Source organism: Petaurus breviceps, unplaced genomic scaffold (genome assembly GCF_028583685.1).
Source record: "Petaurus breviceps papuanus isolate PSGF00001 unplaced genomic scaffold, PetGlider_PUasm1.0 224, whole genome shotgun sequence".
In the NCBI taxonomy this organism is placed as follows: domain Eukaryota; kingdom Metazoa; phylum Chordata; class Mammalia; order Diprotodontia; family Petauridae; genus Petaurus; species Petaurus breviceps.
Genome location: NW_027185887.1, coordinates 14648599 through 14666310, shown reverse-complemented (window position 1 = coordinate 14666310; position 17712 = coordinate 14648599). Strand labels below are relative to the sequence as shown.

Here is a 17712-nt window from a genome sequence, read left to right as displayed (position 1 = left end):
AGGAACGGCAAGGTCAATTTTATTGGATTGTAGAGTGAAGGGGAGGAAGGTATCATAAGGCCAGAATGGTGAATTAGAGTTGCATTGTGAAGGCATTTGAAGAGTGGAAGAGTTTGTGTTTCATTCCAGAGCTAATTAGAGAACCACTGGAACAAGGGAGTGATATGGTCAGACATATGTTTTAGGAATATTACTGTGGTAGCTGAATGGAAGACGGATTAGAGAGGGGATATGTGGGAGTCAGGGACACCAATTAGGGAGCTATTTCAGTAACCAGGAAAGAGAGAATAAGTTCATGAATTAGGGTGGTGGTTGTGTGAGTGGAGAGAAAGGGATACAAGGGATATTGCATTGGTAGAAATAACAAGATTTGATAAATGATTGGATCTGTGCAGTGAGGGAAGATGAGAAGTTGGAGTGACTGAGTTTGCTGACAGGTGACAAGAAGTTCACTAGAGGGGTGGCTAGGTGGCACAGTGAATAGAGCACCAGCCCTGGAGTCAGGAGGATATGAGTTCAAATCTGGCCTCAGACACTTACCACTTATTAGCTGTATGACCTTGGACAAGTCACTTAACCCCAATTGCCCTGCCTTCCCCCCTCCAAAAGGCAAAAAAAAAAAAAAGAAGTACACTAGAAATTAAGAAGCTCAGAACAAGGGTAGTTTGGGGGTTAAAAACAGTGATTTTTTATTGTGGATATATTCAATTTGAAATGCCTGTACTATATCCACTTAGAAATGCTCAATAGGGAATTGGTATTGTAGGACTGTATCTCAGGAGAGAAGAAAGACCTAGATAAATAGATCTTGGAGTCATTTGGAGAGAGATGATGATTGAAGTGATGAGAGAGAGAGAGAGAGAGAGAGAGAGAGAGAGAGAGAGAGAGAGAGAGAGAGAGAGAGAGAGAGAGAGAGAGAGAGAATAAGGAGGAAGAAGAGGAGAAGGTGGTCGTAGTGGTGGAGGAGAGATAGAAGGTGAAGAGGAGGCTTCAAGGGGATGAGAAAGGGGAGGAAAAGAAAAAGAGATATGAAGAGCACCCAAGAGAAAATCTAGGGGCTCACCCATAATTAGGGACCACAATAAGGATAGTGAACCAGCAAAGGATACTGAAAATGGTTAGTCAGAGATATAGGATAGTCACTACTTAGTAGGGTATCACAAAACCCCAGAGAGGAAGGAGAATCCTGGAAGAGAGGGTGGAAGAGAGGTAGCATTTATATAACGCTTTAAAGTTTACAAAGCACTTTATAAATACTATAATTACTACCTCATTTTATTCTGACAACAACCCTGGGAGGTAGGTACTATTATTATTCTAATTTTACAGATGAGGAAACAGACTGAGAAAGGTTAAATGACTTGTCCAGGAAAACTCAGCTAGTAAGTATCTGAGGAAGGATTTGAACTCAGATTTTCCTGCTTTTAGGTCCATTTCTCTGTGAACTCTGGCACATAGCTACATCCTTGAAGCTTTAAATGCTACAGAGAGATCAAGAAGGATGAAGACTTAAAAGGGCTATCGAATTTGGCAGTGAAGAGATAAAGAGATCATTGGTAACTTTGGGGAAAACATATTTATTTGAGTGATGAGATTGGGAGCAAGACCACAGAGGGTTGAAATGAGTATGAAGGCATGCTCTGAGCCGAAGAAGAGTTTAGTAGAGGAAAGAGGTCTACTGAGAATATGACATTATGAGAAATTATGTAGTCTTGCCTGCCCCTGTCCAAACCCTCATGTCAGCATAACCCTAAAAGGCTTTGAACAAACATTCAACAGAACTGTTCCTAGAAAGAATTATGGGACTCCATTAAGCTACAAGTAGGCTCAGAAGGGACACTGAGTTGCTTTCCAGAGCAGAGGTGTTGAATGCAGCCCACAATATTCCCAGGTGTTGACCAAATCAGATTAAAATGCAGTTCCTAGCTGATTTTAATGTGTTGATATCTTAATAAAATATATATATGTATATATATATATATATATATATAAATGTGTGGTTTTCTAAGTCAATATACAGCCTACAGGAATCCTTATGTATGATTTAGTGGCCCTGTTTCTCTTTGATATCACTATTCCAAAGTCAATAAACATTTATTAAGGTCTTATTAGGTGCTGGGCACTGTGCTAAATGCTGGAAATATCATACAAGAAAGAAAAGCAGTGACTGCCTTCAAGGAGTTTACAATCTATTTGGAGAAGACAACACATAAAAGAAAGGTGAAAAATGGATTGGAATGGGAGAAGAGGTGCCAAGCACAGGAGCATTATGTCTGTTGATTAGAAAGCCAAGTTATTAATTTTCTCATTTTGACCTTTTGAATTTTAGTTGGATGGTGTCTGTAACCTGGACAGGGCATCCATAGAGTGTGTGGATCGCTGAGTATTTTGTTTGGCACATCAGAAGGAAATGAATTCACCAAGATCAGACTCAGTCTGTGGAGGCAGTCATAGTTTTGTGGGGCATCTGGAGCCACAGAAGACAGGAAACACTGAGGCCTAAATTTTCTACTACTCTGGAAAAAGAGCATCCACTGAATAGAAAATTGGTGGCTCCCATGACGCCCACATGTGCGTGCGTGTGTGTGTGTGTGTGTGTATGGGGGGGGTGGGTGCATTTTTTGGTCCTAATGTATAATTTTATCAGTTTATTGAATACTTGGTATGGATACTCCACATATTCAGATCTTATAAAGCTACTTGTCCATGGTCACACTAATAGTATGTGTCAGAGACAGAACTTGGATCTTTCTAACTCCAAAGTTGAAATCTAGCCATTACGTCCTTATGTCTCTCTTTTCAGCTGAAAAATGAATCCCTAAGATGTTCAGATTTCAGAGGCATAGATGGTGATTACATAGTAATTCAGGGAACAGTGGAGATGAGAAGCCATTGATGGGGTTTAAGCCCCTCAGCCATTTGCAACTCATCTGCATCCCTTGTGATACAAGATCAAAATGTCTTTTGTTTCTGATGGCTTTGAAATTTACCACCTTACTTCTAGAGGAAGTTGAAACAAGTTCTTGTGCTCATGGTAGTTTAAACATCGATTCCTGCTCATATTGTTTGTGTGAAATTGTATAGGTACCTTGGGTTTTCTCCAAGGAAATTTGTTTTTGTTGTTGTCTTTTTGGTCATGTCTGACTCTCTGTGTCCCCATTTGGGGTTTTCTTGGCAAAGATACTGGAGTGGTTTGCTAGTTCCTTCTCTACCTCACTTTACAGATGAGGAAACTGAGATAAACAGGGTTAAGTGATTTGCCCACAGTCACACAGCTAGTAAGGGTCTGAGGTCAGATCTGAACTCAGGTCCTCCTAACTTCAGGGCTGGCACTCTATACATTGTACTACCTAGCTGTCCACCTTCAAGTAAATGGAATTTGGAATTTGGGGGTTAATCTCATCCTGTGTTTATTCTGGATGGAGATAATGGTTGTGGATCTATTCCTCTTGTCTCCTATGTACAGTAGGGCAAATGTAGGCCTTCACCAAGAATTCTAAGATCATAGCAAGAGTTAACATTTGATGAGTTATAACCTCAGACTTTGTGGGTATAGTATATACCTGGGAAGTAAAGGTCTATAGTGTTCTTTCCCGTTAGCATGTAGGTATAATACCAAGCAAATTAAATAGTCCTTGACAGGTGAAAATTGAAATGTGGCTCCTGGTCTGTTTATTCAATATCTGGTCATGAGAGTTTTTTGTTTGTTTGTTTGTTTGTTTATTTGTTTTCAATACTGGCCTTTCTCTAAGACACTGAATATCTATTAGTTTTATAATACATTATAGATTGGGAATTGAACGAGCTAGGTCTTAGGACTTAGATTCTTTATTTGAAATCATAGTGGGACCTCACCAGGTCACATGATGTTGGTGGCATTTTTATCTTGAAACCTAATGTGCAGTATTTGGGCACATTCAATAAAGAAGAAGATGAAGTGGTAGACCTTAGGAAAGCTAAGTTTCCATCAGGAAAAATGCATTTTGATTTGGAAACATGGCTAGCAAGGCATTTTAGCTCAATAAAACCAAAAAAGAAATATTATTCTAGGTAGAATTATGGCTTGTTTTTGGTCAGTTTATCATGAATGAAAACTCTTACACTCTAAGTGAGTAGATTTTAGAAACATAAATCCATCACACATGAAGTGAGGAATAGAGCTATTTCAAATAGATTTTTCATATTGAGAAATCTGGACCTCTTAACACAGAAATGGGAATAGTTATTTGGACTTAGGCTCTTTACAACTATTATTTTATTAGAACTTTGTATTTAAATTAATAATTAGAATGATATGAATGAGTGTATATGTTGTGCTACATTTTCACACATTTTAAGTATTTTCACATTTAAAGGTTGAAAACAGCTCCTCATCTTTAACCCCAATATAATCATCTTAACCTTCATGGCAATCAATACTGTGACACTTACCCAACATTCCAATCTCAAGGTTAAAAGGATACTATTGAATTTAGTGCTTTAGTCCAGCAGCATGCACATAGCATGGCAATGAGAAGTCATTGAGAGTCTTTATAATCCAATTAGGTTTTAAGAGGAAACGACAAGGTTATTCGCATATTTATTATATGTAGGTAGGTTTGTGATATAATATATCCCCATAGCACTGTGTGTAAATATTTACTTAGACTACATGTCACAGAGCATTTGTAGGTTGATATTGTTAATTGCAGTATCATTTCCCCCTCCTGATATATGATAATAACAGCAATGACATGATGTGCTGTTCAACTGTGAAAGGGGCTCAAAGGATGATGATGAACATCCTTTCAGCACAAGGTTGTGCCACGTTGTCTTCTAGAAGGCATATGGCCAAGCTGTTATAATTACTATCATGATTCATGATCTGCAGCATGCTTATTGAGATGCTAAGAGGGGAAGGTGAGTTTTTTCTATGAATGCTTTTGAATGGATTCCATATAATCAAATCTAATGCTGAATGAACAGATTGTTTCAATGGTTGGCCCAATATCTGATCTGTTCTGTCAGCAGCAACATAAGCTTGATCTTTATCACATATCTGTTGCAGATATTTTATTTTTAATTTACTTTGGCTATTTAAAAATAAGCAGAAAAAAAAGAAAAGGAGAAGAATGTAGACACATGGCAAAGAACAGAGATGTAATAGAATCATAGCTTTAAAGCTAGAAGGGACCTTAGTTGTGATCTAATCCAATTTATTTTATGACTAAGGGAAGGTATGGTTAAGTATGCTCCTTGAAGGTACACTTTTTTCTTTTTCTTTACTGTTTCTTTACTAAACTCTTTTCTAAGCAGTTAATTGAGCTCCTTGAAGACAGGGACTATTAATTTTTTTTCTTTTTGTATCCCTAAGGCTTAACACAGTGCCTAACACAGAGGAAGCAATTAATAACTGCTTGTTGACTGATTAAGTGACTTGCCCAAGGTCAGACAGGTAATAAATGGCAGAGCCAAGCTTTGAATTCATCTTCTATATTCCAGATTCAGAAATCTTGGGGCTTCATCACAGTGCCTCCATAGGGCAGCTTATTATTGCAACAGGGGCAGTGCATCACGTTGTCTTTGGAATGTGGGATATTATGTTTTGGCCTTTGCCAAAACAGATTTTATATACACAAAATAAAGATACAGATGTACACACATGTGTGTGTATATGCATGAGTGTATATGCATATATACATATGTGCTGTATATTTACATAACCATACATGTATATATTAATGTGCATGCATGTGTATTTGTGTATTATATGTAAGTGTTTACATGCAGTGTTGTATATGCACGCACACACTGTACATGTGTATTGTGTAGCAACATATGTGTATGTTTTTATACATGCATATGGGTATGCATTTACATGTATATAAATATGTATGTTTGTGTGTGTGTATATATATATATATGCTAGGATGACAAGAGTGATGGGAGTCTTGGGGTCTTACCTTTATATCTTGTTGTATAGTTATCCCACTTTCCAGGAACTTTCTCTCATAACATGCAAACTTTCTTTTCCACATTTTCCAATCACGTTTAAAGCAAATTTCTACTATGTAGGATTCTGTGGTTTGATTCCAATATATCGGTAGGATCTATAAGGTCTTAAAGCCCCTATGTTTCCCCTATGACTGTGTATGTCAAGAGCTTAGCATGGTACCTGGCATGTAGTGGGTGCCTAATAAATGTTTATTTATTTATTTACTGATCTATGTGCACTCATGTAAAAAGACTCATTTGGTTGCTCCTATGTGTATGAATTAAATCATGTATTCTTACTTTTCACTTGGTCCCTGACTTTCAGGGATGTTTCTTTTATTCTATGAGTCTTTAGACACCTCAAATACTTGGTCTGTATTCTCCAATATCAATTTATCATGTATCTTTTTGTGGTCAGGAAGAGGGAGAAATGAATGAGTGTGACTCGTGGTTCTTAGGGCCTCTACCATTTATAAGTTAAGTTTGGTATTTTACATGGGCTACCTTGAACTGGTGTGGTATAGTGTAGTGCCAACACAATATTCACAGTGCTGATGGCCACTGTAAATGTGACAGCATAGTGCTCAATTGCAAAATATAACAGACTCTCCATATATAAGACAGAAGCAAAACATTTATTCAGACCCAAAAAAACCAAATCCCAAAAACCAGTAAGCTGATTGCATCATAGTAGCAATGAAAGTAATAAGTTACAATATCACAGAGAGCCACAGCATCCTTTAGCCTTTCCACAAACCTACATTTACTCACAAGACTAACTCTCTCCCTTGGGTGCATGCTCACCTCCCACCATCTAGCTGCTCTGACTCCCAGTGTCCTGTGAGCTCTGCTCCACCCTTCAGCAAACTCCTCCCACAACAGATTCCATGTGATTACATTCAGTCTGTTAGGGGTCAGGGAATATCTTCAAAACAGGGATGTGTAATGGCAAGCACAGAAGTAGTTCACACCTTGTTTCAGCTGTTGAATTAACACCTTATTTCAGTTCAAGTTTCTTTTGAGCCTTGTATCATGTCTGTTAAGAAACAGAACATGTGAACCCTACAACTTGTGAACCCTAGAACTCATGAACTCCTGCAACAGGAAGGGGAGGAGCTAATGACCACATATAAGGAGAATTTCCAGGCTACAGACAGCACAACTGAGAAGAGGACTCTTGTGGTGGCAGAGTCCAGAAGGAGAAAACTTGTGGTATCCCAACTGTGTTTGTCTGCTCTGTGTTGTTTGTGTTACTCTGTACAGAAACTCTGGGACCCTACTGGAAGTCATGAAAGAGGATTTTCTGAGTGTATGTTTACAGAAGTCCTGGAGGAGGGTTTTGGAGGTCCTGGGACTTTACTGATGATTTGTGCTGACCCTTTGGACCTTGTTTGTTGGTCTGTGTTGATTTCTATGTTGATGATTTGTTCTGAGTTCTCAGACCTTGTTGGTGGGTCTGAGTTGATTTCACAGGCAGATAGTGAATTGATAATGGTGCCAGCAATGTCCATGAATATTACTGTGGCTCTGTCAAGCTTTGTCTCCCCAGAAACAGGAACTGTGAAGGACTTGAGGTGGACTGGACACTGTGAACTTCAATATGGAATGGGAACTTGACAAAGAATTGGACAAGGAGCTGGACAAGGAACTGGGAGCTGCCTGCCTTTAAACCCAGGTGACATTTGGAGCTGGGACCATGGAAGAGGAACCATGGAAGCTGAGAGCCAGCCTCGAGTCAAACTGAAAGAAGACTTTACTTGGATACTGTGTACTGACCGAGAAGATTATGATTTACTGTGATCTAGGGGTGGAGAACTTTGACTTTTGTACTTTGTGATTGAATTAAGGATTTTGTGATTGACTAAATGAATGTACTTTGTTGAAAACTATTTGACCACTTTGGTGAAAACCTTTGGTGAAAACTATGTAGCCATTTTAGTGATAAGTTGTTGAGTGGTGACATGGTGAATGCTGTATTTTGATTTTTGGTGATAAGTTGCAACATTGTGAATGTTGTGCCTTGATTTTTTGTCAATGTTTTGCTCTGATTTTTTATTGAATAAATAGAGAGTTCGCTATACTATGTAATCAGAAGCTTGAAAATTTGTTCACAGTAGCAGTCCTCTGGAAAGCTGCTCGTGTGTGGCTTTACAGGAAGGTCTTCAGATTCCCTTAGGATTATTAAGGGGCAGGGAAGATCTTCAAATTGCCATTCCCATTACATATAGTGGAGGGATATCAACTTTAGAATCAAAGGATTTGAGTTCAAATCTTGATTTTTTCATACTCTTTGACCATGGCCAAGTCATCCTCCCTCTCTTCGTCTCAGTCTCTTGATTTATAGAATAAAGGACTTAGACAAGAACATAGAATTTTCAGTTTAGAGCTATAGTTCAGGGACCTTGGAGATTATCTAGTACAATCCTCTTATTTTACAAATGGGAATGTTGAGGTGCAGGGAGGTTAAATGATTGTCGCAGTTTCACTCAGGTAGTAAGCATCAGGTGTAAGATTTTGAACTCAAGGTTTCTAAGGCCCCTTCCATCTCTAACATTCTATGTTTCTGTATTGTTATCTTTTATTCATATATTCTGTTTCCCCAACTATTTTATAAGACCCTTGAGAATATAATGTCTTTAATGTAGTGGATGTTCAATAAATGTTTGCTTTTGATGATATCAGCATTACTGCATTGAAAGAAGCTAAGTTCAAGATGTGATGTTGTACCTGGGCCCATTCTTTCCCATCCTCCACTCATCTCTCCTTCGTGGAGGTGGGTGGGCTGCTGGGTTAGGGAGATGGTGCTGGTGGGAATTTCAAGGTGTGTACTCATCAATCACTGATTTTGGCCTCTGCAAGTTCCTGCTTGTGTAATACCTAACCATTGGCTGCATGGTGTCCCTTTAAAAGCTGAGGCTTTGCCTGAGATAGCTGCTGTACGATTTGGGTGGGGTCTCATCAGTCAGCCAACATAGCCTGATCAGCCAACATGGCAAATAAAGGGTTCAGTTTTAAATTGTTTCTTGGGTCTTGCTCATGTGTTTTGGGTACAACAGTGAAAATTCTCTGTGATCAAGCAAATACTTTCACTTTGGAGAATAGGGTCATCCAGGTGAAAAACTAAGTTATTTAGATTATTTGTATTTATGTATTTTCCATAGCTTTCCTTTGCAACTTTTTTCAACCATGATCATTCTGTCCTTTAACGATCAGAAGAATAAAAAAAATTTAGAAATAACCTTTACCTACCCCAAAGTTTGGATAACTCTGTTAATCCAGTAGTAATTTAAGAGCTAATATGAGAAATCTATTTATATTCTGGGGTTATATAAACTTTTAGAATATAAATAATATTTACTGATTTTCTTAACATTTCTCTCTCCTGATTAAAGCAAAGTTTAGTACATGAATTTATTCTAATATGTAGAATATTCCTGCTTTCTTTTATCTTATTCCCTCTCCCTCCACTTTTTAAGTTTTTCTTGTTTAAGAAATTAATATAATCACAGAATTGTGTGAGTGGATTGACTCAGTCAATCAGATATGTAAACTAAGTACATATAAATCTTTAATTTGGGAGGAGTCAGTAAGTCAATAAACATTTATTAAGGACCTGCTATGTGCCAGGATTGTCCTAAGTAGTCAATAAACATTAGCAACTGCTGTGTGCTAGCTGCAAAATGCTGAGGTTATAAAGAAAGGCAAAAAATAACCCTTCCCTGAAGGAGCTCAAAATCTATTGTGGGGGTAGGGGTATGATCAGGGTAGAGACAGCATTTTAAAGGTGTTTGTTTTTTTTCAAAGGGGCCCAACGACATCATGTGTGATGTCTTGACTTGCACATGAATTAGATTTAAATGAGACAGAGTTGCACAAAGTCATCAGCTTCATTCTCTCTTCCAGTCATCGACGTCCAGTGAGAGCACAAAAGTCAAGAAAACTAGCTATGACCTGGGATGTAGTGGATGAACTTGTGTCTTCAATTTCTGACCAAGCCATAAGTGCTCCATGGCACCTGCTTCAGCCATCTTCATGCCATTGGAACAAATTTTTCTCATCTTCCCATTCTGCCCAGGAAGTCTTCATATGCTTGGAGCAGACATCCTCCCCTAACTCAGTGACAGACTTGAAACCCCTTGGTTAACCTTAACCTGGCTCAGCTACAGCTTCTTGGAGTCATAGCTGAGAGTTGAGTGAATAAGTGTACCCCATAGGAGGATGACAGCCCCAAAAAGGGCTTGTCAGGCCCTCACACCAGAGATGCTTTTCCTCCCTGAACATACCACATAAAAAGTGAAAAGGAGGTGAGTGGAGGGGTAACTGTCAAGGAACTTAATGACCAGTAGAGTGCAGCTGGGTGGGAAGTGAAGAGATGGCTTCACTGGGTGCTGTTCTTAGAGAACTCTACTTTCCACTCTACCCACTCAAAAATTGGTTGGCCTACTGAAGAGATGTGAGTTCTAGAGTTAATGAAATAATGCAGGATGATGAGTTTCCTGGGGGCATAAGGAAATCAGAGAACAGCCAGATGGAAAGGTAGTATTTTGTATATTTCATTATCTCACACACTAAATGTCTTGAGCTTGTCTGTTTGGCTTAAACCCTTCATAACCTGGCCCCTTAACTGCCTTTCTGGGCTTTTTCTACCTTACTCTTCTCCAGTGACACTGACCTCCATGCTTTTCCTCAGACATGGTACTCCATCTCAACTCTGATTGTTTCCAGTGGTTGTCCTTCATGCCTGAAATTTCTCCCTCAACTGCCCCCTAGCTTTCCTGCTTCCTTCAGGTCTCAGCAAAAGACCTACCTTCTCCAAGAAGTCTTTTCTGGTCCTCTTGAATCTTGATCTTTTCCTCTGAGACTGCTTGCCATTTATCCTGTATATATCTTGTTTGTACATAGTTACTTGCCTGCTGTCTCTCCCAATTACACCATCAGCTCCTTGAGAGCATGAACCGTTTTGTTTTTCTTTTGCCCTCTTCCCCTTTCTTTATACCCTCAGCACTTAGCACAGATCCTGGAACATAGGTAGGTATTTAAGAAATGCTAGTTGACTGACACACCTCTGTGACTATCTACAACAACAAAACAGTTCAAAATCAGCCATCATGTGATAGAGAACTCTAGACCTGGGTAGGGAACCTGTGGCCTTGAGGCCACATAGGCTCCAGACCCTGTGCTTTGTGCTAGAAAACTTCAAGGAGAGGGGGAGGGGAAAGCAGAGTGGAAACCAAGAGAGAATTAAGCTCCTCTCTTCTGTCATCAAGTACCACTGGATTATTAGCTGGATTTTTAGCAGCACACTGAGAAAAAACACAGAGAAAAATGGACACAGATGGCTACAGAAAGTACTTGAAGGAGAAAGGAACCTTAAAAAGTATAAATCCTAGCTACAAATTCAAGAAAAGTCTTCTAGTAACCCAGAGTTGTGCTTGCTCTTTGCCCACACTTGGTCTCCACAGTTGGATCCTAGTATCCCAGGGATCTGTGTATGCTTGTAAGAGAGTTTGCCTCCGACGTTTGTAGGAATGCTTTTTCTTTTATACCACCTAAGTAAACGCCATTTACTGAAACAAGCATTACCTGCCTTTTACTTCCTAGACATTTCCACACCATTCTGCCGATATTCCAGGCATTCTCTTTAATCTCTTTATCTCTTTCCCAAAAAAACTTTTTATTTGTCGCTTGGGACATAGGACTGATGAACCTTATCTTGTCTGTATCCAGGCCTCCACATCACTTTCCAGACATCAAAGCAGTATGGCATTAAACAATGCCACATACTACTACCCCTAGCCTTGCCTTCTGGATCTTTTTACACATTGTCTTTCTGTATTAGAATGTAAGCTCCTTGAGGGTAGCAATATTTGTATCCCTAGTACATAGTCTGCTAAATTGTAAGTGTTTAATGAATGTTTATCATTCATTCATTCCTGTTTACTGGTTGATCCATATATGATGCATGCAAGAAGGGGTTGATATAGACCAACCCCTCAGCGATGGGTTATGGACTGGAAACCTGGGGGGTTTAGTAACTACCTACCTGGTACACCAAAATGGTTGGGAATTGGAAAAGTAGTCCCCAGAGGGACAGTCTCTAGATAACCTTGTTTATTATCAGATTGAAATCTGAACTGCTGAATTTCTACAAAGCTCTTTTCCAGCAGGAGTGCCAGGGGGTCAGGTGGTGAGGGGCTTGTGAGAATAACATTGCTTTTACCTCATCACTTTCACTGTGTACCTGTCAAATGCTTTATTAGGAAAAAATTGGGGGAATAGACTGTTACAGAAACACCAAACCAATAAATCACAGTAAGTAATATGAATTTTGGAGGATTTGTAAAGATACAGATGGGACCACATTTTTTCCCCTTAAAGGATGATAAAATTATCTAAGAATTGGAATAAAAGCAGTAGAGTAGAAGAGTAATGTTTTCTGAAATGAATTTTCTGAGCCAAATGAGGAAAACACCAGAATTTTATTTAAAACACTTTTATTGGTTTTAAGTAGACTGAGTTTGAGAGTTTTGGAGAAGAGTACTTTGGGACTAAAACCTGAAAGTTAGTTTTTGTCATTACACACAGGTACCATTGCAGTTATATGATACTCTAGGAAAACAGCAACTGTTTTAATTTATTATACTATAGAAAGAAATAACATTGTCAATGGATAATGGATAGAGTAACCATTTCTAGTTATTCTCAGTGGCATTTTCAGGAACAGAATTGTTTATATCCCAATGGTTTTAACTTGCTAACATGTACATCTCATGATTCCTTCTGTTAGTCATCACTCTAAAAAATCTCTTTGCCCTTTTTTCTTTGTACAGAGCAACAAACTAAATAACTTTTCATGGAATTTCATGGATGTCTTTCTCATGTTTTTTTCATGTTTCATGTCTTTTTCCTGTCTTTGTAGTTTCTCTTACATTGTACAATATAGTACTATGGAAGCAAGACCTTACTCTATCACCTTTTGGTTTTGACCAATGTCCTTTAGTTAACAGTATCAGATGCATGTATTTGTATATTTATTTTGATTTTTTATTCCTAACCCAACCCAGAAGCATTTATTTATCTGTACCAGGCACTGTGCTAGGTTCTAGAGACAAAAATGAAAGTTACTGCCCTCAAAGAGCTTACATTCTATTGGGGAGATGTGTACATACTTGAATGTGTATACAAAATTCATAGAAAATAAATACAAATTAATTTGGGGTTTGAGCAGATCCTAGTATTCAGTGTAATCAGAAAAAGTTCTTTGTAGGAGTTTGCATTTGAGCTAATTTTAGCCTTGGAGGAAAATAGGGTTGTTTAGAGATGGAGGTGAGGATGGAGTCATTCTAAGAATGATGGATAAAGAATGATGTCCAAAGGCATGGTGACCAGAGACAGAATGTTGTCTGTGAGGAAAAATAAGATTCATTTGCTAAATGAAGGGGAGTGATGTAAAATTATGCTCAAAATAGAGTTTGAAGCCAGGTCGTGTAAGGCTTTCAGTGCCAAACAGAGGAGTTTGTATTTGATCCTAAAGCTTCCTATAATCTCTTAGATCAAATCTCCTAGAAATTGGAGGTTCATCCAGATTTCAGTTAAATTTGCATTTTGTTTTTCTAAAGAATCAAGTGAATTTAGGATATAACTTAAGGGTATAGAGACCAAAAGCTTTCATACGACAGCATAATCATTTTACATTCATGCAACATTCATTCCAGAAACATTTATAAATTATATGCTACGTACAGAGTACTATAATAAGTGTTTAGGATGTAAACTTTACCTGCAACATTATATCTAGTCCCACATTGTGCGATAGTATAAAAGGAGGATAAGACACATGCAAAGACAGCTCACAAATTTTATGAGTACTGACATTTTATTTGCTACAAGTGTTCATGTTTATTAAAAGCCATTATAATATGTAAAATACTACTGGGATTCTTATTTGTAACTATATGGTATATTAATTTTTGAAGTTTTTCTTGATATTAATGATATGTGCTACAGATTAATGTATGTCGTGTAATTTTCTGAGCTTAAAAATTGTTTACATGGGTGGTGATGTAAAAAGATTAGACTGTAATCTGTTGGTGAGGGGAATATAGGACAATGATCGCCAGCCTTTTCAGTCTTCTCCACACAGCTCAGACTTTGGCATTTTCTCAACAAAGAGAAGTATAATATAGAGAAGTTAAGAGTAGTTTCTTCACCAGTTTCATTTAGTTCCTTTTCTATTTGATGAAGTGAAACATTGGGGATATTTGCCTCAACCAAGAGGCATAAGGTCTAACAACCCAAATGAGTTTCTGATCATAAGTTAAATTAGAGTTGAATTAAGGAAAAGTATTGTTGTTCAGTCATTTTTCATTGGAGTCCAACTCTTCACAATCCTCTTTGTGGTTTCTTGCAAAGATACTAGAGTAGTTTGCTATTTCCTTCTCCAGCTCATTTTACAGATGAAAAACCTGAGGCAAACAGGGTTAAATGACTTGTCCAGGGTCACACAGCTATTAAGTATCTGAGGCTGAATTTGAACTCAGTTTGGGTGCTCTATCCACTGTGCCACCTAACTTCCCCAAGAGAAACAGAGGATACAGTAAAAGGAGAGAAGAGTTAAAAGATCATAAACGATCTTCACCTGGGCAAATACCCAATAGACAAAGAGATCTTTAGTCCTCTTTTGTAGGGGAGGGGCTTACTGATGACAGACAGTCATCTCCTCTGCAGTAGATGAAGGGTAGGTTGTCAACATAGCACCTAAGCTGATAATTGTAGGTAAAATCCAGTAATTTCTTCATCTCTAAAAGAGAAAATATTTCTAGATGACCTCTGAGGTCCACTCAAAGTCCAAATCTGTAATGCCATGAGCAAGTACAGATAAATAAGATGGTGGGGTTTGCTTAAGGATAAGACTTCAAAGGAATGGAATAGTGAAGGACCAAGGTGCTAGGGACACTATATAATATTTTATTAATATTATATGTAACATATATAACAAGTACCATAACTGGTGAGTCATTAAAATAATAGACCAACTCTGGGCCGGGTGATGCTGGACAGTGATACATTGGGAGAAAAACAGGTTGGATCTAAGGACCAGAGATCATGATAATGGCAAAGAGTAGGCTCATTGTTGTATTATATTTGAAGAAGAGTAGAAGGATGGAAAATTTTTGTCAGAGAATTAAATTTTAAAGCTCATAGCTTGGATGTTCCACAATGTTTGTGGTTGAAGTAGAGTAGAGAGGGACATAATTAGAATTAGATTTTGAGTGATTGTGTGGTCAAGTTGTCAGAGGAGTTATAATAAATAAGAGGAGTAAAAGCCTTTGAGGATAGAGATTGGAGATAGTATGGAAGACCACAAGTGTTATAGGAAAGTCATGAGGGAACTCAAGAATGATAAGACACAGAAAAGGTCTGTAAAGGTTTCTGTAACAAAACCTATTTACCAGTATGTGCAGTATTGTTATTATATTTGGAATTTACCTTCATTGTTCTAGTTATGCTACCAGAGGAAGTTAAAATGACACTGAAGGAAAAAAAAGATGGGAAAAGAAACTGGAGTAGACCAAAAAGGAACTCAGTCAAGCAGAGGACACAGTTTGGGAGACAATGAGGGACCATTCTCATGGTATATGAAGGAAGAGAAAGATGGGGAGAAAATGCTAGCTAGACCTTATCATTGTCAAAGCTGTCCCAGAGACTGTCCATGATTACCATTCCATGTGCCTACTTTCCCATCTTTATAAATTGTTTTCTGAAAAATAATTACACACTTATTGAGGGTATTTTTGATGAAAGCAAAGTTAGAGAGTATGCATTCTAGGAAGATGGTGGAGTAGGTCAGAAATTTTCAGGCTCTCTTGTAAATTTCCTCTGCAAGCAGACCCAGCAATACCACTTCTTGGTCTATTTCCAAAGATAATTGGAGATAAAGGAAAACACCTATGTGTTCTAAAATATTTCTAGCAGCTCTCTTTCTTGTGGCAAAAGAACTGAAAATTGCAGAGATGCCCATCAGTTGGGGAATGACTGAGAAAGTTGTAGCATATGATTGTGGTGGAATACAGCTGAGGTATAAGAAATGATGAGCTCAATGATTTTATAAAAAACATAGAAAGACTTGCACAAAATAATGAAGAGTAAAAGAGCAGAGCCAAAAGAATTATTGTATACAGTAACAGTAATATTGTTTTAAGAACAACCTCTGAGCAAATTCGTTATTTGGTCTATCATAAATACCAAAATTAGCTATAAAGTTATATGAAGAAAGAGACCAAAAAAGGAACTGATAGATAGATGTATAGAATAATTTTTACATATTATATATATATATATATATATATATATATACCTATTTGTGTCTAATGTAGCCATCTCTGGGGAGGGGAGAGGAAAGGAAAAAAAGAAATTTACCTGATAATTTTGTTGTATATTTGAAAGGAATAACAAATTGTGCATAGTATATTTGCTGTTTTATGTACAATATGCTTATTTTAAGCCCATAAATTGAAAGTAAAATTGAAAAAAGAAAAAAAAAACAAAGTTAGTCTTTCTCAAGTCAGTCAATAGACACATATTAAGCACCTACTATGTACCAGGCAGTGTGCTAAGCAATAGGCTTCCTTTTATGTCCCCTATTAAAGTTTTCCTCTGCGTTGTCAGACAGGCACCCTAAATCCTTGAAGGATCTTAGTCTGGTTCCCTGTCATTCAAGGACCAGTCTAGTGAAGTTTACACAAGTTCATTGACAGAAAGTAAGGGAATATCTAAATCTTTGTGTAGTCATACTATAGGATACTTTACTTAACCAGTATACATGTTAATACTCCCAGTAAAATATATCTTTGAGGGACAGGGATTTCATTTTTGTTTTTATGTCCTCAGAAGACAAGTAGGCCTGTTACAAAGGAGGGGCTTAATCAGTTTTTGTGGAATCTAATGAAAGCATCTAGCCTTCATAGCAAAGAGTTGGATCCTCTTTCTTTTTCCTCATTTGAACCTGGGGAAATTAATTTTGGTTTGCTTTACTTTTTCTCTTGGTTAAAAAAAAATGTGAGATTTTAGTGTTTTGCTCAGAATGCATTGTTTTCCCTTAGGGACTTCTGCCATAGTGAGTGAGTGAGTGTGTGTGTGTTCTGATGGTCTGCCACCCCTGTGATAATATGCCCATTACATTGGATATTTCTCCCAAGAAGCAAAAAAAATGTTATCTTTTCCTTCTTGACAACATGGAGCTACCTAAGGGAGAAAAGCTGTTGTGGATAGTCTCCAAGAAAAAAAAATATCTCATAATCAAACTGGACAAAACCTTAATGAAAAATTAGACTAAGTAGTGTTTATAAACTCTAAGGAAAGCATATTTCCTCCATGAGGTATTCCCCAGCTGGAAGGGTTAGAAACTTTACATACACTGATACTGACTAGGTTTATGGAAAGAATGAATATCTGCAAATGACTGAATATCCAGTTAAGCCCGAACCAAGTCAACATCTATGTTTCTCTCCTAGCACATTTTACCAGGAGATTCATGCCACTGCCACCTTCATTTATGATGAATAAGAGAATGAATGGATAAAGGTTATTTACTGAAAGAAAGCTTATACATACTGAGGTCCTTTTGGTCATTTTAATTTCAACTTCATATGAACAGTAGGAATTGGCCTGACTTTACTCAATAGAATCCTCTTCTAATAAGAACAGAAGGAAGCAAGATCAGAAAATATATATTTGGAT

General features: G+C 37.7%; 1 long non-coding RNA gene across 13 annotated transcripts in view; it reads left to right on the top strand.

Annotated features, from left to right (window-relative positions):
- LOC138166558 (uncharacterized) overlaps positions 1 to 17712 on the top strand; it is a 552457-nt gene that overhangs the window by 473107 nt on the left and 61638 nt on the right. Inside the window, exon 8 of one of the 13 annotated variants that reach the window (XR_011169631.1) lies at positions 1429 to 1921. The exons of the other annotated variants lie outside the window; for them this stretch is intronic. This is a non-coding gene — a long non-coding RNA (uncharacterized lncRNA). Of the gene's footprint in view, positions 1 to 1428; positions 1922 to 17712 lie in introns of those variants that run through there. 13 annotated transcript variants of the gene reach the window in all.